The sequence below is a fragment of the Cyrtonyx montezumae genome, unplaced genomic scaffold (genome assembly GCF_038088225.1).
Source record: "Cyrtonyx montezumae isolate F1298 unplaced genomic scaffold, pur_monq_1.0 scaffold_7, whole genome shotgun sequence".
NCBI classification, from domain to species: domain Eukaryota; kingdom Metazoa; phylum Chordata; class Aves; order Galliformes; family Odontophoridae; genus Cyrtonyx; species Cyrtonyx montezumae.
Window position 1 is genome coordinate 25,943,438 of NW_027072078.1, and position 26,852 is coordinate 25,970,289.

The window sequence follows — 26,852 nt, forward strand, 5'->3', positions numbered from 1 at the left end:
ATCTGTTCCAGCTGTGCTGCAGGACAGGAATTTGTCACCAAGCATCCATCCAAAGAGGATGGCTCCAAGACTCTGTTTTTGTCTTCAGTGTTGTCTTACTTATCTTTTCTTACCCAGTTACCCACAACAAGGCTCTCCTCAGCACATCTCATGCTCCAGTGCCCCTGTGGCCTCACTGTACCAAGAAAGCAGCTTCGTGTTTCATAAATCCTCTTACGTGATTAGGAAAAAGTTTCTAAAGTTCTCAGTTTAAAATTCTGTAATCCGTGCATTACAGCTCTGATGGTTACTTTAATGAGTTATTAGTAGCAAGAATGGTTTTACCCAGCACAGAGCTATCTCTGCTTCTGTGCTGGAGCTAGAGATAACTTCTGAGAAAAGACAAATTATTTGACAAATTTGTCAACTACTCTGGAGCCCTCAAGATGAAAGGCTATATATAAATGTTGTATTTTTTTAATGTATGTATATAAAGCACTTTTACTGGACTGTTGATAGAAGCCTGAGCTACAAAGGAAGTCTTTCCCCCAGCTGAGAAAAGGCAAGCTGCTAGACAAATCAGCTCAATCTCTGCCTTTCAAACAATATAAAGCAGTATAACTTTCAGGAGCAACACCTCATCTGATTTTTTTCCAGACTGCCTATCAGGAATCAAGCAGTAAGTAAACATTTGAAAAATGTTCCTCGGAGAGCAAAGGTTTAGATTTGAGTCACAGGATCCATTGACAAGAAAAATTGCTTCTGTGCATTGGGACAGTGCCTTCCCTCCTGAAAACTTTATAAAAAAGAATAAATGGAGATTATCTTTTTACAAGGTATAGTCCATATGGAAATTCATTATTGCTTCCCTTTTAAAAAAGTCAAGATAGCTCAGAATGTTAAAATGGGGCCACTATTTAAAAAGAAAAAAAAATCCTTATGACCATACCCAATAAAATTATAGCTAAAAAGCCTTATCACAATCTAATACAAAGCTCTTGTTGATGAGAGCATGAGATAAACAAAAGAGGGAAAGGCACAGAAAATCCCTAAATCACAAAGTGCACTTAATGCAGAAACAGGGGCATGCATAGCCAGAGATTGTTGATTAAATGCTTCAAGGATCCATTCCTCCCCTAGTACAAAATACTTGCTAGAACAAAACCAGCACTGCTGCTCCCCACAGCTACCACTTGTGCCCATTAGCCCAGCTCAGGCCCTGCTCTGGTGGAACAGCTAAAAGCAATCCTTGCTCCTGCTTCACAACAGTGAAGGGGATAAACTGGGAAGGATTTATAGCAGGTCAGCAGTGCAGCTGGCTGAAGGGAGAACCCCAACTTGTGGACTGCTCTCTCCTGGGAGCTACTGCCCATTGCTTGCCATTTTCCTGATGAATCTTAGAGCCATTTAAGCTTGAAGGGATCTTTAAAGGCCATTTGGTCAATCTCCCTGCAATGAGCAAGGACACTGAGCTCGATCAGGTGCTCACAGTCCTGTCCACGTCCAGCCTGACCTTGGATGTCTCCAGGGACAGGGCACCCACCACCTCTGGGGGCAGACTGTCCCAGTGCCTCACCACCCTTATTGCAAAAAAAAAAAAAAAAAAAACTTTTTTCTTACATCCATTCAGTCCAAATCTCCCCTCCTTCAGCTTGAAACCATTTCTGCTTACTTTGAAACCATTTTCTCAGGTTCACATTCTATTTTCAACAAGTGTGCATCTAAATACACATTTTCATTAGATTTATACTAAAGGTGAAAATTTGATCCTAACAGGTCTACATTAAACCTGCAGCTGCTTAGGAATTACTAGCTGACACTCCCTCTGCATTTGTTTTGGTTACACTGTGTAAGTGCACTTGGGGACGGTGCATATTCTTGCACCATGTGCATGCTGCAACATCGAGACAAAGCAACCAAAGTTCTGGAGCCAGACAGAGTGCCCTGGGTGGTCTCACCAAGCAGCACACTTCTCTTTAACACTGCTTAATTGGGGTGATTGGATGAGTCAAAGACTCACAGGGAGCTTTAGTTCATCACTTCTGTATTTGGCTATTTCAAGAGAAATCTGGAGGGACAGAGGATCTTTTTAGCAGATAGTCATCACCCTCATTAGCATTGAAAATATGAATATTAATGTGAAAAACGTTTAAGGGGAGACAGGAGGTAAGTGCAAAAGTCTTCAGTCAAAGAAAATGACCACTCCTCCTCCAAAAAGGACACGTTTCTGCAGCCTCCTCCATGCCTCTTCTTTGTCAAAGTACTCAGGCTGGGAGCTGCCTGCAGGACCAATTCCCCTGGAACAACTTCATGTGGACCCATACACCTTTGTGAGGTTGCCCAAAGGGAAATGAATCACTATAATAGGACGAGATTGATTATTCTTGAAAATTCTTTGCTGGGTCTATAGTTCTACAGAGCCATGGGGGAAATATTATTTGTTAAAATAAAATAATAAATGCATCCTAACAATGAAAAAAAAAAAGAAAACAAAAGTATTTTCCATAAAGAAACTAAAAATTCATTTGCTTTGTTCCAAACAGAAGTTCCAAATTCTGCTAAGTGGGCACTTTTCCTAGATTCAGACAGCACAAATTGGGCACAGTGGTACATTCTTGTGATGCTACAGTGGAAAAGTAGTATTGCAAAGCTAACCCCTTGCAATGCTGTTGCTTACTGTTGGATATACTCTGAGGTCAGACTAATTGACTTCCACTCACTGTTCCCTTGCCCATACTGCAATCACACGTACCCGCATGGAGTGACTGCCAAGTGTAGGTATTGGTGTAAAACAAATTCTGGCTAAGCACACCAGTAGCATTATCCTCACTTTGAACTGGTATAACCGGGGCCTGAATTTGACCCACCTTGTTAGATACAATGGACCTCTCACTAAACAGCATCTGCAAAAGTTGCATCATCTCCCTGCACTGCAGCAGGCACACATTGTTTGTATCCAAATGAATGCAGAAACCTACCTTCTTCACAGGCTGAAATACAAGATATCAGCTCCCAACAAACTCAGAAGAGAAAGTCTCATCAAGTCCCATAACGGCACAGTTAAGAGAGCCCTGAGCCATTTGGAAACCCCTTCATCTAATGTCTGCACTTCTTTGCCTTGTCAAAAATCACAAATAGGCTGTGGCAGCCTCAGAAACAGGACAAGTCTTCCAGCTCCCAGATTTGTGCTTTGTCTGCTTGACACATCCTGCCCTCAGTGGAGCAGGAGAAACAGAATGATCAGAGACCAAAACTCCTCACAGCGAGCAACCTGAAAACATCACATTTCAGCACAAGACACGTGTATCACTCCACTATTAACTCACCAGCCCAGAGGCCAGGTCCAGGACAATGCCCCAGCCGCAATCCAAGCTCAAAGTCCCAGAAGGTAAACCTGTCAGGATGTAAATGCTCCCTCTCAGAGGCAGTCCCACTGCAGCCTTCTCTGAACCCCTTGGACTCTGCAGGATCCCTTCTCTGGCATGCCTCCTTGGCCTTCTTCCTTCTATTTTTCTCATAAGCTTGCTTCTGGATGACTTATCTAAAAAAAAAAAACAAAAAAAAAAGTTTTTCATTTGTTAATAAAGAAATGTGCCTGAATTTGCCTGGTGTCATAGAGTCCTCTTAGAGGAAGACTCACACTACTTCTGCCAGGTCCTTCCTCTCTCTTGAGTAATGTGACTAACAGCTTATGAAAACAGCCCCTCATGGTCAGCATCTCCCCCTTCTTTCTCCCCCCAGCGTTTTTCAGAGCAACCTAAATGATCCCAAGCCTGGGCTGAGCATCCAGTCTGATATAGTCATCATCTCTGAAGGCCTCACTTGTCATCCATCACTGACTACGACACAGAATCCCTGTTCAGTGTAAACGTGACTCAGTTTAGATTTTCCAAGGAAGGTTTGTTTACTTTGTGGAGGAGACTAATGAGTAAATATTATTTGGTAGGCTACAATGTCATGAACGGCAACTAAAATGAGGTTTCAGATCACCAGACGCAGCATAAACATATGGTAAAAAGTTTGTAACCATCCCCAAGACTACAGAGACATCCTGTGAGGCAGCCAGGAAAGGAAGGGAAGTCGATTTGCGAGTCCCAGCATAAAGCCTTAAACACAAAGCCATCTTTCCTCCATATCTCTGCTCTCAGAAAACACAATTATCTGAGTTTCTGCCTAGCTAGCAAATATCAAAAGCTAGCAGCTATCCATCTCCAGTATCAAGCCAGTTACAGCTTTAATTGCGATTGATTTCTAAGTCTTCTCTTCTCAGTCATTTCTTTCTGTAAATATCACTCCCGTAGGTGCACTGCAGCTAAGCTATGCCATTCTCTCTGCATGTTTGGCACTGCATTTAAAAATCAAAGTGCCAAATTCCTCCGTGAACTACTGAGATGCGGCACTTACATATGCCTATCAAGTGCACCAAGAGAGAAGCCAAACTCCAACCCCACATAACTTGATAGATGACAGCATGACAGCGCTTCTTTGGCTGGAGGAGAAGAGAGATTACTCTTAAAGCCTTCCCTTAATTCTTTGTGGCTGTATTACAACACAAGCAATTGTAAATCTCCCCAAATTGTTTTAAACAGTACAAGTAAACTTAACAAAATGAGATACAAACGCCAACACCATAAATGTTTTTCAGAACAGAAACATCGGGCACCATTACAATACCACTTCGGGTCAGTCCAGTCCAGAAGGGATTACAAGTATTAAGAACACACCAAGTAAAGACCAGATTCAGAGCAGAATCCTGCTTTTTTTTTTTTTTTTTTTTTTTTCCAGCCTAAAAGAATATAAAATTGATAGAAAACCCATGAAAGAGTGAAGGGAACTTTAGGGAAGCAGTGTGTCCCCCCAGGCCACCCCCTATGCAGAGCTAATGACCGCTCTGTGAAGTGAGCTGCTGAGGAGTGGCATAAAGGATGGAGAATCTGCCAGGCTCTGACAAGCCAAGATAAAATGAAGAGAAACAGTTATAAAGAAAGACTTATTTTCCCTCAGTGATGAACTGCTCAGCTCAGCTACAGTCCCAGAGCAGAGACAGGAATTAGTCTGTAGTATCTAACCAAAAAAGGCCACTGACATCCAGTTAAAGGAGTCAAGATGCAGGAAACAAGCTCAAAGCTCAGCACTGGGAATTTTTCTCACCCCACAAAGCTTCTCCCATTTCACATAGGGAGAAAAATGAGCTCTTCTAGGGAGTCAACCCAGCATCTGAAACCTAAGGAGTAACTCAATGTCCCAGCCTAAAAGCCTGAAGCTTAAATCTCCACACTACCTGATGTAACCACAGCCTCTAATATTTATCTTACAGATCTCAGCTGAAAGGTATCTCCAATTCAAAGAGATGCATCACCTGGATCTTAGTGACCCCCAACAGCAGCAAATACACCCTTGCTCCATGGGCATGGCTATGGAAACCCACAACAGCATTTGGAGATGTCAGGGCAAGAAGCAACCACCAGGTCATTTCCTCTGCCCTCCTGCTGATTATTCAACCTCCCTGGTCTCCCAGTTTGGCCCAGGAAGAGCTCCGCATTACTTGATGAACACTGGTGGCAGAAACCCAGAAAGCCACAGCAGGAACCAGGAGCAGCCAGCTGGGAGGGACCATAAACCCCATACAGTCTGGGACACAGCAGAACCAAGAAACAGAGAACATGGATTGGGCAAAGGGATTCACTTCAGCTGTAGAGGGAACAAGCCCATGCCAGCACACACAGATCCTGCAAGTGTTCACGTGTTTACAATGGGGAAAAAAGCATGACCAGAAACCAGGGTTCCATCTGAAAGCTGCTGGTAGATGGAAACTCGTAATTTCCCTTATTCTCTTCTCCAAGAAAATCTCAAAGCATAAGGAAAGACTTCTCTAAAAGCAATGTTTTAATGGGAATAAATTAATTTTCCAACCAGATCTCCAACACATATCTACTGCAGCATGTAACAACCAATGCTTCTATGTACGCTGACCTATTTTCCTTACAAAGAGCAACATCACTTTATTTCTGCTTTGGTATACCACCATTTTCATCTCTGATGATTTATGGAATAGAATCTACTGTCTTCTGCACTTCCATTGTTATTGGCACACTCATGCCCTAAGACTTTTCTTCATTTTCAGTGTGTACAGCTAGGTCCCTAACAAGCTCTGCCAATCAGATTAGTATATTAACTTTCCAAATTACATGAGATCACAGTTTTATGTTCACTTCCTGATCACTATCAAGGTCCTGGAGAAACTGCATTTATTTTTGAGCAGCACAAATCCTTACAAGAGTTCTGTTACTCAAGCAATCATCAACTGTGCTGGACAATACAAGCCATTTCCATGCACAGAATCCCCATATTTCTCTTTATTTTCCAATGTTGTGGTTGACGACCATTAGCTGTTAATTGGGATCCCTAGGAAACCTCATTAATTAGTTGCACCATGCCTGTCAGCGTATTTAAAATACAGCAAGGAACATCAGCTGCATATCTGTGGCACAAAGAGATTAGTAATTTTATTATTTGCTTTTCTTCATCACATTAGACTCCCTGATGGAGACACCAGCATGGCTCCCTAAGTTCACGCGACAATACGTTTGGTCCACGTTCTCTGATCCTGAAGCCCTGTTTTTGATAAAGCCTTCGTGGCAGTGCAGACACAGGGCTGTTTGCAGCCATGGTCCTAATGAAGTGCTGTTTCAGGCAGGGGAGTGTGAGCATGTTCGCAGCAGAGAGCCCTGGAGGTGGTTAATTAAGATCAACCACTGCACCACCAACTGCCTTCAGGCTACCTCTGCTCCAAGGCAGCAGCTGGGGTGGAATACGGGGCTGGGTTCTGAGGGGACACCATAGCTGGGTGCCCAGCTATGTGACAGAATGGTGAGATGCTCAGGTCCCGTGCAGCCCCAAGGAAATCCCCCTGTACATCTCCCTGTGGCCTTCAAATCTTCTCCAGCACAACCACAGCACATAACTTCTTGTTTCTTGTTGTGAAGCCACAGAAAAACTAATTTCCTTCGTCACGCCTAGAGATGAAAGAAGGATCCTCCACAGGTAATAATACTATTGTAGTGCCTTCATTCCAACATGGAATATTAATGCAGCTAATGGTTACGACAGTTGAGGCTGACAGAACCCCGCTGGTGAAAACCACAGTGTTGCACAGGGAAGATGCAACGCCACACTTGCTGGATTCGGAAAATGAAGTATTTCTACCTAGTTTGTCAGAACTACCTCATTAAGCAAATGACTTCCCTTTCTGTCTACCCTTAACCATCTGACAGTTTAGCCTCATTTCCAGCTGGAACCTGCCCTTTATTAAATGACATTTGTTGTTCTTTGTGTTCCTACTTGCACAACATGCCATGTCCTTTCCCTGGCGCTTAATGACCCTATGATGATCATGCTCCCATTAAGCACATCTTTAGAGGAAGGTGGCTAAATCCATCCTCAGTTGTGTATCTCTACACATGGTTATCTCCCTTTGGAGACAGACTTCTGAATCTGACAGCATGATGCTGGTGCACAACACTACAGGTGGGATCTTATCAAAGCACAGTAATAGATCTCTAAATCCTCCGGTTGTGTTTCACCCATTGGGCCCTGACTTTGCTCTTCTCACAGGCATCAACAAAGAGAAGATATGTTTTGTTAACTTACAGGGACAAGGCTGGCTGCCTTCATTCCACATCTCCCTTCTCCAGGGAGAAAGATCAGAGGGTCTCCCCTGCAGCACCACAAACATGGATTTATATGGATTACCCATCACAAAAAGCCATAGAATCTCAATGCTGCCCCAACTCCCATCGGAACAGTAGGCCATGGAATGAGGGACATGTGATCCTTGCTGAGCCTGAGCCACAGACTGCAGTGAATTGGTGCAAAACACTGCCCATCACCAGTACAGTTAGTGGAACCCTAGGTTTAAGTCAAGCTCTCCCTCTCTTCATTGGTATATTTGTTTGACTTGGATCTACTGTTCCATATGCATACAACTTCCCATTTTTCACATCTAATTTTGCTACAGCCACTTCCTTCCTTGGGTCTTTCTCTTTTTCTTTTTCTCTGGATCCAGACCCCAAACCACCTTGTGTTACAGAAAATCCCAGAGTAACAACACGTTTTTCAATGCCTCTGGTTAAGAAATGCAATAAATGCTAAAGGGAGCAAAGATTGAAGTGAATCAAGGAAGCAGATGAGTGTGGGATTCAGGGTCTGAACGCCATTTGGGAACCCATCTCTGAGCTACGTTGCTGAGGATCAACTCACTTATTTCAACACAGAACCGACAGGCAGAAGCAATAAAACTTGTCTGATCAGTTTAAGCACCGGCACCGCTCTCAGGCCTTTCTGCATGCATGCACATGTGCTCGCACAAACACACACGCTTACGCACCCACAGAGTTAAACCACCCAGATTTCTTCCACAATTACTTTGCCAACAGCCAATGATGTGGCCAGGAACACAGCCACAAAGACCTGGTTGCCATACATGTGCCCTCTGAGGTGGCCTTTAGCTATGGCTTTTTCTAACCAAACTTCTACGTATGTCTCTAGAGATGATCTGAGCATCTAAATAGAGGTATGCTTATGTACCCAGATGCTTATTAAGTTAGTTAGTTATTTTTAATTTTGTCCTCATAGGCCCCCTGAGAGCAAAGCACTCGGGCAGGATCCCATCAGTGGGGCTGTGGCAGTGGGGTGAAAATCTCTCTGGTCTTAATTAGTCAAAGACTCTTAAACTCCTGGGGGTATAAACTGCCAGAGGTGGAAATCTACTGACTGCAAGAAATGTGTCTCAGAAAAACAGCAGGGAATAAAGCGTAAGATGGCTCAGTGTTAGCTGGCTTGATGGAGTTTTACTTTCCCTGGATCTGCAGGAGAATTTTTAGTGTTCCTCCTTTACTTTTAATGGAAGTTTTTAATGGAATCTCCCCTGTATAGTGAACTAGGATCCATAAAAACAATGCAACAGTCTATATATTTTGCTGGTTGTAATTTCTAGAGCCAAATTTACACAGGCTGTTTATAAGTCACTCAGCAGAAAGCAAAAAAGATTTCTATCTCTTTACCAAAAAGCAAAATGCCTCAAAGCAAATGAAAACCAGGATTTTAAACAGCCATGTGACACCCGCAGTGACTTACACCACATGCCCTGCAGAACGGTTTTCCCACAGCTGGTGGAGCCTTATTTGAAGGTTAATAAAGAGGCATGATCTTTGGGTAATAAAGGCTGAGTCCATTACAAAGGAGACACGTTTGGACTTGCAAGGAAGAGGGAGGAAAATACTGACAGGCAGGAAAAATCTCTATTGAAGATGCTACTGGCATCCCACAATTTGTAAAGCAGGGACAAGGGAATCTAATGGAGTTTGCTACAACAGTACATGAAGTAGGCAGCTGGAGGACAGTAGAAAGCAGCTCCCCAGCTTTCATCCTGTCCTGAGACCCATATTTGCTCCCCAACTCTAACCCCACCGTGGTACAAGACTCCAGCGTAGAGCCCACTGCCCTCAGAAGGAATTTTGCTAAAGACAAGATTTAAGCCTGCAATGATTTATCCTTACTGAGAGGTTCGGAAGGTTTCCACATATGCGTTTGAGGAAAATGACTTTCGGGATTCGCTCTGCTCCGCTCCCTCGGTCACTTTGGCAGCTCCTCCTGGAGGGCACCGGAGCTGGCACTCGGACAAGCCATCAGCTAACAGGCTGACAAATTATTGATTCGCTCCTCACTTTGAAGCAGACAACAACCTACTCCTCAATGCACTGCATCCTTCAATACCTCCCTCTGGAGCAATAATGTTTGTAACATTGGCAGTGCGGGGCACTTCCATCTCTCAGGCCTGACAGCTGGAGGGAGCGCTGCACTTTGCAAATGTTCTTTTACCTTCAGGCAGTGCTGACAAAGGGAGACTTTTGCAGAGAGCCTGGCTTTCCTATCCATACCTACACACAGCAAGATGTATGTACAAACGTCCAAGCACACGTACACAAAATTGATTGAACTGGGGATGCGGAGGGGTCCAACACCAAATGAGGTTAAGAGATTGTTTTCCCCAGTATTACAGTGTTAAAAATCAAACATGCTTTCCCATGCGTCATGCACTTAATGAGCTCCAGACTGCACAATACAGAAAGATCTTGACATTGGCTTGAAGAAACAAAATGTTCAAAATGATCTGGATATGTTGAGGATCTTCATCGTAAAGGGCTCATCACCATACTGAATATCAGTTTGGGGAAATTCCTGTCCTTTTTCTGCAACTCCCAGCAAGATGTCCTGAACATTCTCATTTTCCTCTGCCTTCTCCACCTACAAGAGATGCAGCTTCTCATTTCAGCCACACTCTGGAGAAGCCCTGGACTGGGAATGGGGGCATTTGGTGGGATCCATCCCGTGTGCCCCACTTGGCAGAGCCAAGGGCTGAACCCAAGGACTGCACACCACAGCCTTGCACAGTGTCACATCAAAACTACCAGGCATCCCTTGGGCAAATTCTGCCAGCTCAGAATACAGATAAATCCAGCAGCCCATCTATTCTGCATGGAAATGCCTCCTCTGCACCTCAAATCGATACAGTTCTCTTGCATATTTTTCCTGCTGTAGTGATTCTGAACAGTCATTCAGCCAACCCACCTAAATAGCTCTGAAAATGATACTGTGGCTTATCAGGCCAATGATCGACAATTTTATATCTCCCTAAACACCTACTTACAAACAACACTATAAACCTTGTTAAGATTATTGTGTCAAATTCTTATGTCATTTCCAAGGGTGTTTTGGAAAATACCCATTTTATCAGAAACATTAAACAGCAAAAGAAAATATTTCTATGCTTCATCCACTTCTCTTCTGATTAAGATTGATTTAACAGAGATTTCAAGTGTGTGAGAAATACTCTGTACCACAAATACTTTTCGTTGTCCCCATACTGTATTGCAGTATGTCCCAATTTTCAAGAGTCTGCTTTGCTTTAGATAACGTTGCCAAGTTACTAAAAAAAGCTCTCAGCAATGGGCTGCTTGCATCCCAGGGTCGTAATAATGTATCCTGGTGACACTGAAACATGGAGATGTAAACAGTGAGGAGACAGAAGGACACTGACCCAAGTGGCTGAGTTTAAAGCACTGTCATTCTGGAGCAATGCAGTATTTACGCCGTTGGACACATTATCACACAGTATAGGTGTTTGCAGAACCAATTTTAGCATTTCTTATATTAATTTGCAAACGGAGTTTGTATGCGGGGCTCGTTATACAGGAGGGACCTCTAACAGATGCAGATTCGTATACACTGAAGAGGCTGAAATAATCACTCCTAGCCCGAAGGCAGAGGAATAGAACATTTGTTTTCAATATTTAAATTGAGTAACACCACAGGACAGCTCACGTTAATACAAATCTATATAACTAGAGGCAGAGGACAGCACCGAGACAGACAGCCCTCCTGGCTGGATGGTTCATGGGTACAAATCAAGTATGAGCCACCATCAGCTGCAGCAACGCTTTCAGTGATGGACTGACGCGAGACAAGGTGGATCCTCTGTGCCTTTTATTGGGCTGATACATAAGCTGTTACGCATGAGCCTCCAGGCCAAAAAGTCTCCTGGGGGCTGGCAACAGAAAGAACACTTCTGGCCTGAAAGCTTCCCGCTGCTTGGAGTCAACACAAAGCCTCCACCTCTGTCCATTTTATCTCAAGCAGCTGAAAGCAATTGTTTGCAGCCTGCTTGTGACAAACAGTCACGGTGACAGCTTGCACCAACCCAGCGGGCCGATAGAGAAGTCCTCACCACTAACGTGCTCTGTTTGCTTTCTGCACTCTCTATCTTCCCAGGGTATTTATAGAGCACAGACACCGGGACGTTGCAGCCCAGTCGTGGTGACACTGGGAGCATGTGAGCCCCTCAAGAGGGCTTTCAGCAGTGCCAGGCCTGAAGTGGTCAGAAAACCTCTGGCAGTTTTTCTCCCTGAGCCAAAACAGCCTGGGAAGTTGTATCGGTTCTGCTGAAATTGTGTCTCAAAAGGAAAGAATGGAAGGAGGCTGGAAAAGTTCGGACAGCGGCAAAACCAGAGGTGGAAAACTTCAAGATGAATTAAATATTCTGAAATAAGGTTTTGCTTCATCTTTTTTTCTGTATTATGCATCTGAAAATAACCATTTCTTAAAACAAAGCCTTTTCATGAACCTCAAACAATGCTTTTTTTCCCCTCAGAATTTCCTTTCCAGCTTGGAAGTTTCTAATCAGAATAAAAGCAAACACAACAGCCCTACACAGAACACAGCTCCTGCTCATCCCACACCCTACAGCTCATATTCCATCCCTGTCAATAGGGATAAGCAGCCCTTTAAAAAACTCCATTCTGTGCCTCTTGGTATAGTTAAGCATTTTTTAAAATATAAACTCAGCTGGTTATAAAGAAATGAAAGCAGGTAGCCCTTGAGCATACATTAGACCATATTTACAGACAAACCACGTAGAAGCGTAAAGCTATGAATAATCTGAGCTTATAACTCTCCTGAAAAAGGCAAAATAATAAAGTAAGAAGGGAAAGGGACCTAAACACACACTGCCCCAGTGACAACAGCAGTGCCAACGCATTGCTGTCGCACAGCCTGGCTATGGCAGGTGATAACATTCCTTCCCCAGAGGAACCTTTGGGTTTATGACAAATCAGGGATGATGCTCAACTGCTATTTGATGAGCTCTGCAACAGCTGCTGGGGTCTGCGTGCCACTGCAACACAGCTGGAAGCACGCAGCGCCGCAGCATTAACGGGATCATAATTCAGGGCTTGCCAAGCACCAAGCTAACTTTTTCTGATGAGTTATTTGTGCCCATAATCAGCTGTGAAACTCTTTTGGAAAGATGTTTTCTGAAAAGGACCCCGCTGTCATTAATAGAGCCGTCTGGTCTCAAAGCCTCCACAAATCAGGCTCAAACCCACGGTGCAATCTTAGTAAAGTTAAATGTTTTCCCAGTGACTGAAATTTAAGGAGTTTTTAAAGGAGAGGAAAAAAAAAAAGTCAAACAAATGGATGAAGGAACCTTTGTGTATCAGAAAGAACAGCGTGTGGCTCAGGCAGCTCCAGTCCCTTCAGCTCTGCCTAAGAGAGGTTCTACCTGCTGCACTGCTCCAAACAGCAAGCACTGGGCCCTTGTGTGGGGCCAGATCTGCTACGTACCATACAAGAAAGTCCCTGGCACAGCTCTCTGCTGAGAGATTGCTCTGCTCTGTGCGTTGAGTGATAGCTCCGGCCGGGGAGGGGAACATCTCCCAGCTGGTGGTGGAGCAGCATTGCTGTTGTCGTCAGTGTTCCTGGAACCGGACTGCTCCGCAGCTGCTGCGCGCTTGGTGAGCCCGTGAATCAGTGTGCACAGAGAGGGAAAGCAGGGGGGCACGTTGCTGGCTTTGCCTGAGCACATGAACGTTCTCAGTCCAGGATTAGTCATTCGCGCATTGCCGCGCTGACCACTCCTTCCCGTTTCACACATGCCGAAGGCATCTGTCTTTAAGGATGACAATTAAATAAGAATCACTGCCTTCTCCTGCATTGTGACAATGCCTGCAGCAAGAAAAGGGTGGGAAAAAAAAACAGCAGAATCTTACTCTGATTTACACTGAATGCCATTTGTATTTTTTAAGGGATGTCTGAAGGGAAAGAGAATCCATGGGATGAATATGAAGGTTCTTTATCATCACAAAAGGAACAAAAAACACAAGAAAAGAGCAGAAGGGAAAAGGATGAAGAGAGAAACAAAGTATTTCAGAGAAGTGAGTTCAAAGTTGTTGCTTCTTGGGCATTTCAAAGGTTCAAATCATGCAGATGTGCTGAGGAAGGAGGGGATGCTGCAGCAGCCAGTGCAGCAGAGCCTTCCTTGCACCTGTAACTCTGCATTTGCAAAGGGAAGAGCAGCAGCAGCAATCTCCTTCCAGATGTTTCTATCACTCCACAGCTGAGCCCTGTGTGCTGCTCCATAACAGACTTTTAGGCATGATGAGGGCAAGACTCTGCTTTTAGCAGGTCTGATTTTGCTAGCATTAGAGAAAAAGGTCTCATCTTAGAGGATCTGAGCCTGACGATGTGCTTTGTCTCTTGCTGAGGATAAGGGGCAGAGCCCACACAGACCGCAAAGCCACAGGCAGAGCATCCCCTGTAGACTTCAGGTCTTACAGCCATGCCAGTGAGTGACTGCAGGGAGCCTGTTGGTACAGAAGACCCCCACAGCACGAGCAGTGATGCTGAGAACAGTTGTATTAGCTGTATTCTCCATGGACAACCTGTAATGACTGCACTGAGCACAAACTTCTCTTACTCTCCCCACATGATGCTGCAGACACACCATGCTGAGCTCAACCTGTGAGGAAAGCAATCAAGCAGAACAAAAAAACATCCAGCCTGGCCATATCATCTCTTCAAGCAGCCTCAGTGGTATTCAGACTATTTCTTTGCATATAATGACCGATCAGGAGAAACCATCATTCTCAACTCTCTTGATTGTATCCCAAGTCTGACACTATCTAGTCATTTTGTCAAAGCGTTAGTTCCTATAGTTACACAAAACCAACTGCTGCTCCTGGTTCCTAAGGAAATGAGACATAACCTGTGGTCTGTCTGCCTCTTCCTCCTAATAACTGGGAAATCTGAGGACAAACTTTAATCCAGACGAGGAAAATGTGGCAGCTCCAGGGATAAATAAGATCTTTATATTCTTTTAAAAAGGATCCTGAACACAAACACTGGACAGGAGAAATATCTAGCAGCTCAAAGAAAGGCTGAAATGTGAACTTGTGCTAAACCACATAAGCAATAGCCTTGTAAATGACATCTAACTACATTCATGATTGTTCACAGACAACCTCAAGACATGAATCCATAGGAAACCAGGCTTAACTTCTCACATTGCTCATTCAGAACTAAAGACAGAAGATTGACAGTTTGAACCACACATGATTAGTATTTTGTGGGGATGGAGGCTAAAGTCAGAACAGAAAGAGTCTTTAGCCACTTCTCCAGTTTCTCAGCTCTATAAGACAGTTCAGATCGCTCATAGCCTGATCTCACAAGATCTGAAAACCAGCCTAGCAATATGACACTTGGTTTGATGATTGCAGTTCAACTGTAAATAAAACTTGACACACAGGTGTCCTAACTAGGGTAGACATGGCTCTGTCTAGTCTACAAAAAAATCGAAGCCAAAAGAACCAAACCAACCAATTTCATTGTTCCCCTCCCCTAACATAAGGCATTCATTTCTAAGGATTGTTCAATTAATACTCATGAAAAACAATGATTTTCCTAAGAGGTATTTTACTTCCCATAATTAATTCAGCTTCTTTCAAGTGCTAAAAAGGTGTGCATAGGAACGGTGTCCCTCATGTGCCTGCCTGTGCCACCACCCCACCATGGTGCTGGAGCAGAGCACCGCAGCACCCTCTGTCCCATTGCTGACAGCACTGGGGACAAACCCATTCCATATTGTCAGGACAGACAGCAGCAGGGATAGGTCTGGCATTTCTGGTAGGTAGCGCATTAACTGATGTGGTTTAAGATGCTGGTATTTCAAGCTTCCTGAGCAGATCTATCATCTGACTCCCATTTACACTGTCACTTCTGGAGGGGGCACCCGCAGGGAATTGGAGCTCCGAAAATGTCTCCGCACAGACAGGGCTGGTGAGGCCTCCTCTGCACAGTGATTTACTTCACTGCAGCAATGAAAATTCCTGTCTGGAACCAAGTGCCTGACTGCAAACTTACCACAGCTCCGGGGCCAGTGGAGTCAAAAGGTCACTGCATTTATTTGTTGCTCTTCCAAGATCACTTTCCCATGAACTTGATGGATTCTCAAATGCCTCTTATTGCACAGAAGACTGTGATTAATCTCAGCCTTCGTTAAGTCCTGGGACCAGCAGTTTTTCTTCGAAAAACTCGCTCTTAAATTCACTGGTCAGCTTCAGCAGTTTTAAAAGTGATCAATTAAATTAAAATATATAAAGGTCTCCTTTTTCTAAGCAAGTACAACGTCTGTAGAAAACAAATGACACAAGGAACTCTTCTTAATGTAAGACATTGGCGACAGGTGGAAGAATTCTGCATTTAAGATGCTCGCTTCTTCCCTCCCCTGTGCTAAGACACGGAAGAAGTGTTCTGCTCCCAGCCCTGCTCCCAGACATTTTATACTGCTGCATGGAAAGCTTAAACTTTGTGTCTGTTTTCTCAGCTAATAAAAGCACTTCTTCCTGTCTCTGAATTGTGGTACTAGTTAATTATTTTATTTCTTAGGTAATACAATATAACATGGTGATTTTATACAGTCTCTCCTAACTCCATCTTTTTAAAGTTGCAGGTCTTGGAGTAGCGGCTTCAGCCAGAGCTCAGCTTGCACCTTTCTTCCTCACTGCTCTGATGGTGGGCTTTGTGCTTGAGCTGGAGGTTCTCATCCCCTCTGCTGATCCCACAGTGAAAGAGGGACCCTGACAGCCACGCCTGAGGCCCCAACTTTGTCAGCCCTCATTTTTCACCTCAGCATCTCAGCCAAGTCAGTTTGGAAGCAGCAATGCCGCTCTTCTGTCCCTGCTCTTTTGGGGTCACCTCCATAACCCCATCTTCCCCTGTAATCCAACATGGCTTTGCACTGCTCTTCCAAACCTCCTGCTGTCCCCCCACAAACCCTAAACTTGCAGCAAGACCTTGTGCTCTCCCTGTGCAAACTACTCAAACTCACTTTTCCTCCCGCCCCCCCATAGGACACAATGCCTAGTCCTGAGATTGCATTTCCACCCCAAATACTCATCAAAATTAATAAGGCATGAGGTCTTATATGCTAAAACGGGCACGTTCCCAATGGGAAAGCAGCAGTCCCAGAGCTCTCAAGCCTGGCAGGAAACTCCGGCTTTCCAAGAGCCCAGAGTTATGTGGGACAAGCTAAATGATGCTACTCAGCAAGTTTCCCAGAGAAATACAGCGAGGGCCATGACAAGGCCAACAGGGCTAAAAATATCCCAGAGCTTACCCACACTCTACATACTGCTTCATTTAATGTGCCATAATTACAGCTTTTTGTGCACACAGCTGTGTGAGGTGCAGCACCAGCGATGCCCAAGAGACATTGAAGCACGGTAGGAGAGGGCAGGCAAAGCCTTGGGGCAGCAGCAAAACGAGAGCAATCTCTCAGAAGGGACAATCTGCTCAAGGGGCTGTGGGAAGCAGGAGCAAAATTTGTCAGTTGAGACAGGTCTCAGAAATTTAGTGAATCTAGATGCTTTCAGTGAGTAAATTTCTCTCCTAGTTCTGCCTACAAACAGTGCTTATTCGAGTCTGTAAACCATCTGTTTAAAGCAAGGTCTAACTGGAGACATTTTCCTTTTGATAAGGTGTTGGCACCAAATTCGAGGGTGCTAAAATCCAGACCAAAATTGAGAGCTGAGTTGCTGCAGGATTTGCCAGTCCCATGGATCCCAGTACACTGTTAGTACACGAAGTTCTAACGCCACTGAACGTAGCTAAAGGATCACAGTCACGTTTCAGGAGCCAAAATTAAAATCTTCAAGTGCTTTTAAGCAAACGTTACTGAAGCCTCTCCTTTTGGCTCTTGAATTCCCATCTGGTAGACACCATACCCTTCACATAACCCCTGCCTGCTGATTAATGAAACTTGGCAAAGGGCAGCAAAGCTGTGCCAAAGACAGCACAAAATCCCAAGTTTCTACAAATCCCAGAGGTGAAAATGCACGGATGACAACAGCATCCTCGAGTCATTCCCTGCCTTCACTTAGCTGCAAGTTTGAGACCAGAGCTCTCAAATGGGCTTTGCTTTATCCTCCGTTTCCTAACAATAGCTCCACATCCACAAGCAATCACAACCATCTCCTGTGCACAATTACCAGCCATTACAGCCTCACCTTGTCTAACTTCCCACTGCAGACCACAGCTCCAGTCAGACACTACGTGCATTTTCAGTAACTTTCCACGTTTTGCCTGGATCTCTGTCTCCTGTAGGAAACCTGCTGTCTGCAAAGTTAACAGGCATGAAAACATTGGATACGATTCTCACGTGAGCTAAAACTGAGCTTTTTGGATCATTAGTGTTCATAGCACCTAATCAGGCTACTGCTAGAACAGCTCACCCTTTATGTCCTGCAGATACTGGCTTGAGCTGTGAAAACCAAGCATTCAGACTTGCTGGTGTTCATGTTCTACATCATACCTTTATTTTTGTGCTTTACCTCATTTATTCTTAGAAAGTAATAACTCACATGCCATTTGTTCAGGGCATCCATGCTCTGGGTGGCTTCCATACCGAGCAGCACACCCTGAAGTCCCTGGAGGTGTTCATGAAATGTGTAGATGTGGCACTGCAGGACATGGTAAGTGGGTATAGTGGTGATGGGTTGATGGTTGGACCAGATGATCTTAGTGGTCTTCTCCAACTTTAATGATTCTATGAAAGTCCACTCACTCTCAGCAACAAAATTCAAACGATACAGCAGGCAGCAGATTCTCCTTCTCACCTTCAAACCATCAGCTTGGGACCACTGCTGCACAGCCAGCCCAGAGCAGCACACTGCAGCAACGTGGTGACCAGAGGAAGGAGGACACTTTCTCAATGACAGCTCTGCCGTGCACAGGGTACCCCTGTATCCCTAAGGCAGAGCAGAAAAGAGGCCCACGGTGCTAGCCAGGGGCAGAGCTCATCTCATTGAGAGGCACCTGGCCCATTGAGGACACCACACACACACACCATGGCTAATCAGTTCACAGAATGATCCATGTGGGTTTCCCACCTTGTACAAAGCCTCATAAAAATGCTGGAGTGTGAGGAAAAATGTCTTGCTGACTGAGTTAGAGCTATTTACTTATATGCTGTTTGTCTACTTGCAAATAGAAAGCTTTTCAAGCAGGAATCCTGAATAAAAGTAATTGATTTTTTACTGAACTTAAAGGGACATTTCACAGAATGTGTCCTCAGTGTCATAATGCATACCATGCATCATAATAAACCCATGCTCCTTTCAAAGCCATGCCTGGATCCTGCTCTCATGGCATGCAGTCTGTGAGCTGTCTGCGCCCCGCAGCAGTTCCCATTGAACTCATCAGAGGATAAGCATTGTAAAAGAACTGAGGCAGCACCACCACCCTGCTGAAGACTTCCCAAGAACGGGTCTGGAGGCACTGAGACAGCAAACCCAGTCCAGGTTCTACTTCTGATTTCCTCCAGCCACCTTGGTTAAGTGACCGCATGGCAGCTCTCCTGTCTGCACAAGACCCCAGTTCCAGGGGCTGCTGTGAAGATTACCTTCTCTATGGCTCTTAGAAAGAGGAAAATAAAGCTGTCCATTTGTGGTTGCACAGCTATGCTTGTGGCATAGTCCTGGGCTTCTCATCACAAACACACCAACAGGTGTCTGTGGCACGGCATGCATGTTCTACACAAGTGAACTGAAAATGCATACTTATAAAATACAAAGAGGAAGGAAAGGCTTGTAGGAATATCTTCTTAACACTGCTGCACTTTAGGGAGCTTGTGCTCTGATGATTTAGAAGGGACAAACTCAATCTTCCAGCATAGGAAAGAAGACTGAAGAGACAACACTGAAAGAAAATATCGGACAGGGACTACAGATGAAAAGTAAGGTGTTAAGTGACTAAGGAGGACAGGGCAAGAGAGGAAACAGCACAATAGCTGCGAAGATCAGAGAAAGACAGGGGATAAGAAATCTTTATACACCAGAGAGGGTGCAGTAGCTCCTCTGGGATGAGGTCTGAGAGAATCAAGTCAACAGTGAAATGCGAAAGAAAGGGCTGCTGTGGCATTTACAGACTGCCCCAAAAGTTGAAGCTTAAGTGCTAATGAACTGTACATTGCTACACACTGCTGAGCTGCCCCCCCTGCATGCCAGAACAGCAAGCCTGAGCAGAGGGGTGTGCTGACCAACCCAACACAAGGCATGGCCAGGGAACAGGAGATTCAGCACTCACATGGCAAGTGGCATAAAAGGGGACAGAAAGATGGATTTACACAGCGAGGTGCTCATGGAAAGTGCTGAGACACCAAGACTCTCCTGTCCTTGCCACCAAAGCTCCGGTTGTCACATCCAGCATCAAGGACACAGACCCCCATTCTCTCAGCCATCTCCTGTTCAGCTGTACCCACAGCCTGAGTGATGAGCGGCCAGACAGCAGGATAACAATATATGGCACCAAGAGAGCACCTGTGATTACCAGAGCACTTTGCCAGTGAGCTCAGCCTCCCTCTGTCACTAGGAGACAAATTAATATTTGTCCTCATTATACAGAAAGGAACCGAGACACAGAAAGGTTACGTGACTTTTTCTACACAGCAGAAGTCAACAGCAGAGCAAGAAATATGGGGACTGATCTAGCCAGACATTTTCTCCACAGCCCCCATTTTACACTCTGTACTGGTTTCAAGAGGCTGCAATGCACTCATGTTGGAAGCTATGGGGACAAGAACACAGAAAGTTATGCATTTAAATACAAAACAAGAATATCCAGAATTGTGATAGCTAACTGTAGCTGCTAAGAGGCAAAACTCATGACAGAAACACTGCACACAAGAGCCATTCTCTGGATACAAGGAAATAAGATGAGATGTTCCCAAAAGTCACTGCTTGTGCACCCACAGAGCAGGAGGTCCTGGCCAGCACCAGCCCGGTGCATACTCAGCCCAGGTAGAAACCCCCAGCCCAGCTTGTTTATCCCCACATTCCTACCAAAATCAGAAAAGAGACAGAACTGCAGAGTGGACTTGTTACAGGCTGATACATGCAAGCAGGCAACTTGGGACAATTCAGTTCCTGGCTGAGATATCCTGCCTGGGAGTTATTCTCAAACCAGCAAGAAAAGGAGAATAAAAACATTTCCTGATGGATCTTGACTTATCTCCCTTCCTATAATGCTCTTGTGCTTGCCAGATTGGAGACTGCTCCTGGCCAAAATGTCCCTGCCAGGAACAGTACAGAAAATGAGATGTCTGCTAATAAATATCACCTAATAACAGGGAAAGGAGCTATTATGCTTATGGTCTGTGCTGATATCACTGACGGACCCAGAAAGCAGCACAGTCAGAGGTGAGTTTACAAATCCAAGCACTGGTTTGAACTTCTGACACCTCCTTCACTGCTGAGCATCAGCCTCACTGGGGGCTAACTTTGGCTTTGACCTTGCACCGTGACATCATCATGCCTATGGTGCCCACTATCAGGTTTTTAGCTTTGCTTTAGTCTAAAAACAGTCTCACTAAGCTGGTTGCATTACCAGGAAAACAGCAAGTATAAGATGCTGCTGTAGGGGAAGTGAGCTGAGAAGGATTGGAGAGGCCATCGTTGACTTCGTATCCTAAAACCCTCCTGCATGCCTAGTCCAGCCTCATCTGGCAGCAGAACAGCTGTTTTGTACAACTGCTTTGCAGATTGTCTCTTCTCCCCTCTACGAATTACTCTCGGTTCTCCCTCCAGCTCCCCAAGAGATGCAATATGTATTCAATGGCCTTCAGCCACATGGAGAGTTTACGCAGCCCAGAATTTGCAGGGTCAGGAATCTTGGCCACCTCAACACTCAGCTAATGAAAAGAGAAGGAGCAGGGCTGGCTGTGGGACAGCACAGCTGCTCCTTCCCTATGTGATGGCAGCAGCAGACAGGGACCTGCAGTCCCCATGTGCTGCCCTACTATCCCTGCCCATGGCCATATTATGCTGCTATAAATACCTGCAGAAAGCAGGCAGACAGAGAGAATCCCACCCCAAGAGATTAGTAAAACCCTTCCATGAAAAAAAGCACCAAAAATTGTCGAGGTGCATATTAGGAGGTAGAGAATGACACATAGGTGACTGCTGTTTTAAAAGTCAGCGTTTCCAAACTCAGAGGCACTGAGCTCACTTGGCTGCTGCCTCTCCTCTTCCCCTCAGCACACAGCACTGCTGGGAGAGCACAGCATTCTGCAGCACCATTCAACCCCCCACAGCAGCAGATTTGTAATCATTTGTGTAAATCAGAGGCTCACAGTGCTGGACAGCAGGAACTCCCAGAGCTCCTGGGAAGCAACCAGGATCCAACTTAAGTGTCCAGAGGGAGCTCATGGAAGCTCACATCAATTTCCCTGGCTGAACAGCAGCTTCCGTGGGCAGACCAAGAGGCAGGCAGGCACCTGGGCAGGAGAAGCTCTACCTGGTTAACGTGTCTCCAAGCAGAGCAAAATCCACAGGGCAAGGGTGAAAGGCAGCTCCACGTGGCCCCTGCCCTGCAGTGAGAGCACAGCCTGACCTCTGCTTCCAGCACATGCAAAGCATTCGCCTGCTCAGCGTTCTCAATGGCAACTTCCAGCAGCACCGCGCTGGGGGCTTGGGGAAGGGGTCAGAGAGGAGAGCTTTACATGCTGAGCTGTTCCCAGACCCAGACGGATCATTTCCTTATTGCACATGGCAGCCTCCCACGGCCGTGCTGCCAGAGGGCTCTCTGAAATTGCATTTCGGGCCCTTTCCTCACTCCCCTTCATGTCCCACAGCACTGCTCTCTCATTTCTGATGTCAACATGGGGCCCACCGCTGCAGGTCCACAGCCACGGCTGCTCCAAGCCCACGGGGCCCAGCGAGGGAGCGAGGGCTGGACAGATGCAGCTCCAGCACTGTGCCCATGCCTTTGGCTGCCTGCTGTACCCACAGCCTGGGAACCAGCCACAGAGCTGCATCAAAGAGGAGGCAACAGGCTCAGGGCTCAGGTTGTGCAGGGGTGGGCAATAAGCTCCCTGCAGCTATAACTGCATGGGGAGGACACATTGCTCCCTCAGGCCCGTGGGTCTGTGCCTTGCTTGGGGCTGCAGCAATGGGGGTACAATGGGTTGCACCCAAGGGATTAAGCAGAGACAGAGCCTTCCCCCATTGACACTTCTGGTGTCAGCAGAGCACCTTGACAGAATTAAAGCAGCACTATTGCGCACGGCTTGGGGTAAATTATTCCTTACGTAACTTATTTAACATAATCTCTTCCTCAGTAAATCACGGAGCTCAGGCCCAGTCGCTGCAGGGACATTACCAGTGGAGGCTATGACAGAAGCGATGCCAGCTCTGTGTCACATACTGACCCCAAATGGACTCTGCTCCCAGGTGCTGTACCCTGATGGTTGGACTAGATGATCTTGTAGGTCCTTTCCAACCTTATGAACCTATGAACCCTGCAGAAGGGCTCGGAGGCATTCACACAGTAGCACGAGATTCCACTTTATTGTTGTTGTTTGTTTTCTTCTCTCTCCATCTTCCACGTTATCTAGCTGGGGAACTTGGCACCACACAGAGCTCTCTTCTGGCTCAAGTGTTCAGCAATGAGCATCTGACAGCCCCACCATGTCTCAGCAGTACACAAGCACGTAAGGGTGACCTAGCACCACCCCACCTTTACAGCCCAGCCATAGAAGGACTTGTCACCTCAAAGAATCACAATCCCTTGCTGTGCCCTTCTACTGATTTGCAATTACCCTGCTATCTAGGCACACAATATGCACATACCCTATCAGCAGAGCAACTTGTGACCCCACACAGATGACGTGGCACTGCATTGTCACTGAACACAGTCCCTGCCTGCAGCACATCAACACAGGAATTCTGGGCACAACCACAAGCTCTCCTGAGGGACCCTGGAGCACAGCCCTGCTCCGAGCCCTTCCTAATTGAACAGCTCTGTCAGGGCAAATCCAAAACACAACTAAAGCAACTAACTGCTGAGACTCCACTTGCACTTTGAAGGAAAGTCCCCAGGCAATCCTTATCTCCTGCTTTCCTCCTTGAGCAGGTGGACAAAAGTCAGAAGATGCTTTCGACCTTCCTAAATTTGGAGTGTATGATGATTTATGACTACACCTCTCCTCCAGCAGAATGGACCAACCTCATAGAATCAGACTTTAAATATCAAATCAAGAAAATTAAGTCATAAAATCAGCACATGGAACTGACCTCCACTTCTCTTAGAGACTTTTGTCAGGGTGGTGTGTCAGAAGAGGGCCACTCTGCTGACAGCTGGGCTGCCACGTTTAGATGCTTCTCCAGCACAAAGCCCAGATCAAAAACACAAGGACAAGGCTGCTGTAGTAATCGGGAAACTAGACAAAGCTTGTCTGATTTCTGCTCTTAATTCCACCCTGAAACATATACAAATTTTACTAAAAGTCCAGTGCAGACTCAGTGTAGGGTGATCATAATGTCCATTTTCAAAACCCTGAAAGTCCCAGTAGTAAAAATAAATAGGCCAGTTTCTCAGTTCAATGGTATGGGACAATTCTTGACAAAGAAAACAAAGGAAGAAACTGGCATCCCGTATTCTCCACTCCTTTCATGCTGTCTCAATACAGAAAAAGTCTTGTTTCCAAACACAGCCACTTTCTGAGCCTGCCATAACAGTGCTGCTTCAAGCTTCAAAAATTTCACTACCAATTTGTGCACAAGTCCAAGCCCCCCTGTACATGTCTGAGGGAATCCTACACTGCTCATCATACAGATGGACCTTGAAACCAACCAAGTTTTCCAAATTTGTTTTGTGATGCCAGCCTCATAGAACACCACAGCTCCAGTCAATGCCTGCTCCAGGTGTAAGCCAGGACTGGTCATCACCCGCTGTACGATTCTGAGCACAGGAGAACCAAGGAGCTTTGATGTATAACAGGGAAATGATCACGGCAGTGAAAATCTGAAATGCCATCGAAGTCATTTGTCTAGATTTCTACACACTGCTATGTTATTAAATCACAGTTTGGTGTACAGGAGGCGGAGCTGAGGATGGAGTCTAATTCCAGTCCTAACATTCCCTCTTTGGACTGAATTCAGCCTTCATTTAAGGAGATGCAATTTTAATGATTTACATCCAAGTATGCCAAGTCTCAGTTTGGCTTTTTATGTGGCTTGAGGCATATGTTAAATAGGATCATAATATTTACTTACCTCACCAAAGTGGTGGGAGACTTTATGCAACAACACCAACTTGCATTTTAATGTGGTATAAAGAAAAGCTGTCTGAAGTAGTTTCAGGCACTATTTTGAACCCCTCCTGCTCAGTTTTTACAGCTCTAAAAATCTTTTTTTTTCATGTTCGGTTTTCTACTGTGTAAAAAGGTAATAAACAAAAGGTAAAAAAGCATTAGAATCCAAACAGACCCAATTTCCACTACTGCAAATTCACAGCAGAAGCAGACCGGGAGGAAAGAAGCTAATTTCCTTTTCTTGCTCTTTTTTTTTTTTTTAAACTGGCTCAAATCACAAAAGAATTAAATCTTCATCAATCACAGTTCTGGCCAGAAAAAGAAGAGAGAAAGAAATGCATGAAATTTTCCTTTAGCTATTAAATGAGTCGTATGTCTTAGAAAATTCAGATGTTTTTTTGTAAAAAGTTAAAAATCAAAAAGATAAAAACATCTTTTCTTGGTTGATAATGATGCTTCCACTGGCCTGTGTTTGCAAAGAGATTTAAAATTATAGATGTTTATTATGAACATTAAAAACTTTTGTTACTGGCTATGCTGAGACAGAACTTCAGCACAGGTATGTCACAGGAGAGGAACAAAACCAAGTAGCTGGCAGTGTTGAAAAGCCATAACTCCAGAAGAGCCCACAAGTGCTCTGATCCTGCATACTGATGGGTCTTCTGTAGGGAATGTTTAACTTCCAGCAGGAACTTTAATGATCATCTACTGCAAGCAAGCTTAACGCTTACACAGCTACTCTTATAGACAATATTTACCCAGCACTCTGCCTTAATACATCTGTTGTACATGATGGGAGATGGGCAGGAAGCACACAAAGAGCCCACAGGCCTCCAGAGCCAAGGATACCCCATGCCCCTTGGGTGCCAGGTCACTGCTGTGAGCATGGCGATGTGACCCAAGGAGCGAGGGCGTTGGGATGAGGGCCTCGACAGCATCACCAAGCACTTCAGCTCCATGACCCCATGGGACCACAAAAAATCAGCCAACTACTTTCTGCTGTAGAAGGAAACAAGTCTAGGAAGACCGTGTCCCATCAACAGCTTTGACCTCAGTGTAAAAATGTGCTTTAGCATCCCTGACACAGTCCTTCCCTGAATGACAACAAATCCCTTCACCCATCTGTCCCAGGCTATTTGCCTTGTCTAAAATATTATCAGCAAAATACTGATGCAGGAGTACTTAGAAAAGAAGCCAACCAAAAAAGGAGCCGTTCACTCCTCTCTCTGCCTTCTCAACTACAAACATTTTCCCAGTGCTCAGTCAACATCCCAATCACTTCTTTCTTCAGGAAACACCTAACAGGCTGCTCTGAAGTTCACCAAATCTGCTGGGAAGATGGCTAAGCCATCACATGTGGTTGCTGGTCCCTTTTTCCATCGTTGGGCAAAGGCAGGGCTCGCAGAAGATCTGGTGTAGATGTGTGACCAGGACAAAAAGCTATGGATCAGTGGGGCTGGTTTCATTCCAGATCTGGTCTGTTGGCCTTGGGTGCACTAACACTGATTAGTCAACCTTTATCTCCCAAAGTGCACTCACCATTTAAACAGGAAGAGATACCACTGCCTAGGGTAACGAGCTCCCGAACTCTGTCAGAGCCTTCCTGAGTATTACCAAAAGAACCAGAAATACTGAACAGGCCAAGAGCTGCCTGCTAAGCCCAGCACATTTCCATCTGCGACCCAACAGAGCAACCAGGGGCTGCTGAAATGAGCTGGTGTCAGCCATGTGCTGCATGACCCACATCATGCTCCCGCACCACTGTGACCTCAGCAGAGACCATTTGCATTTTTACTCCTTCCACAGCACTGTGAATTAATGATTGATCATGGACCTTCACCATGAATCTCCAGGCTTCTGTCAACCAGTGTCACAAACTTAACATTATCTAATT

General features: G+C 45.3%; 1 protein-coding gene across 1 annotated transcript in view; it reads right to left on the minus strand.

Moving 5' to 3' along the window:
• Positions 1–26,852, minus strand: part of SEMA5B (semaphorin 5B) — a 249,948-nt gene that overhangs the window by 178,503 nt on the left and 44,593 nt on the right. Inside the window, exon 2 of the mRNA XM_065751192.1 lies at positions 3,306–3,520. The gene's annotated coding sequence lies outside the window, so the exon portion shown is untranslated. The remainder of the gene's footprint in view (positions 1–3,305; positions 3,521–26,852) is intronic.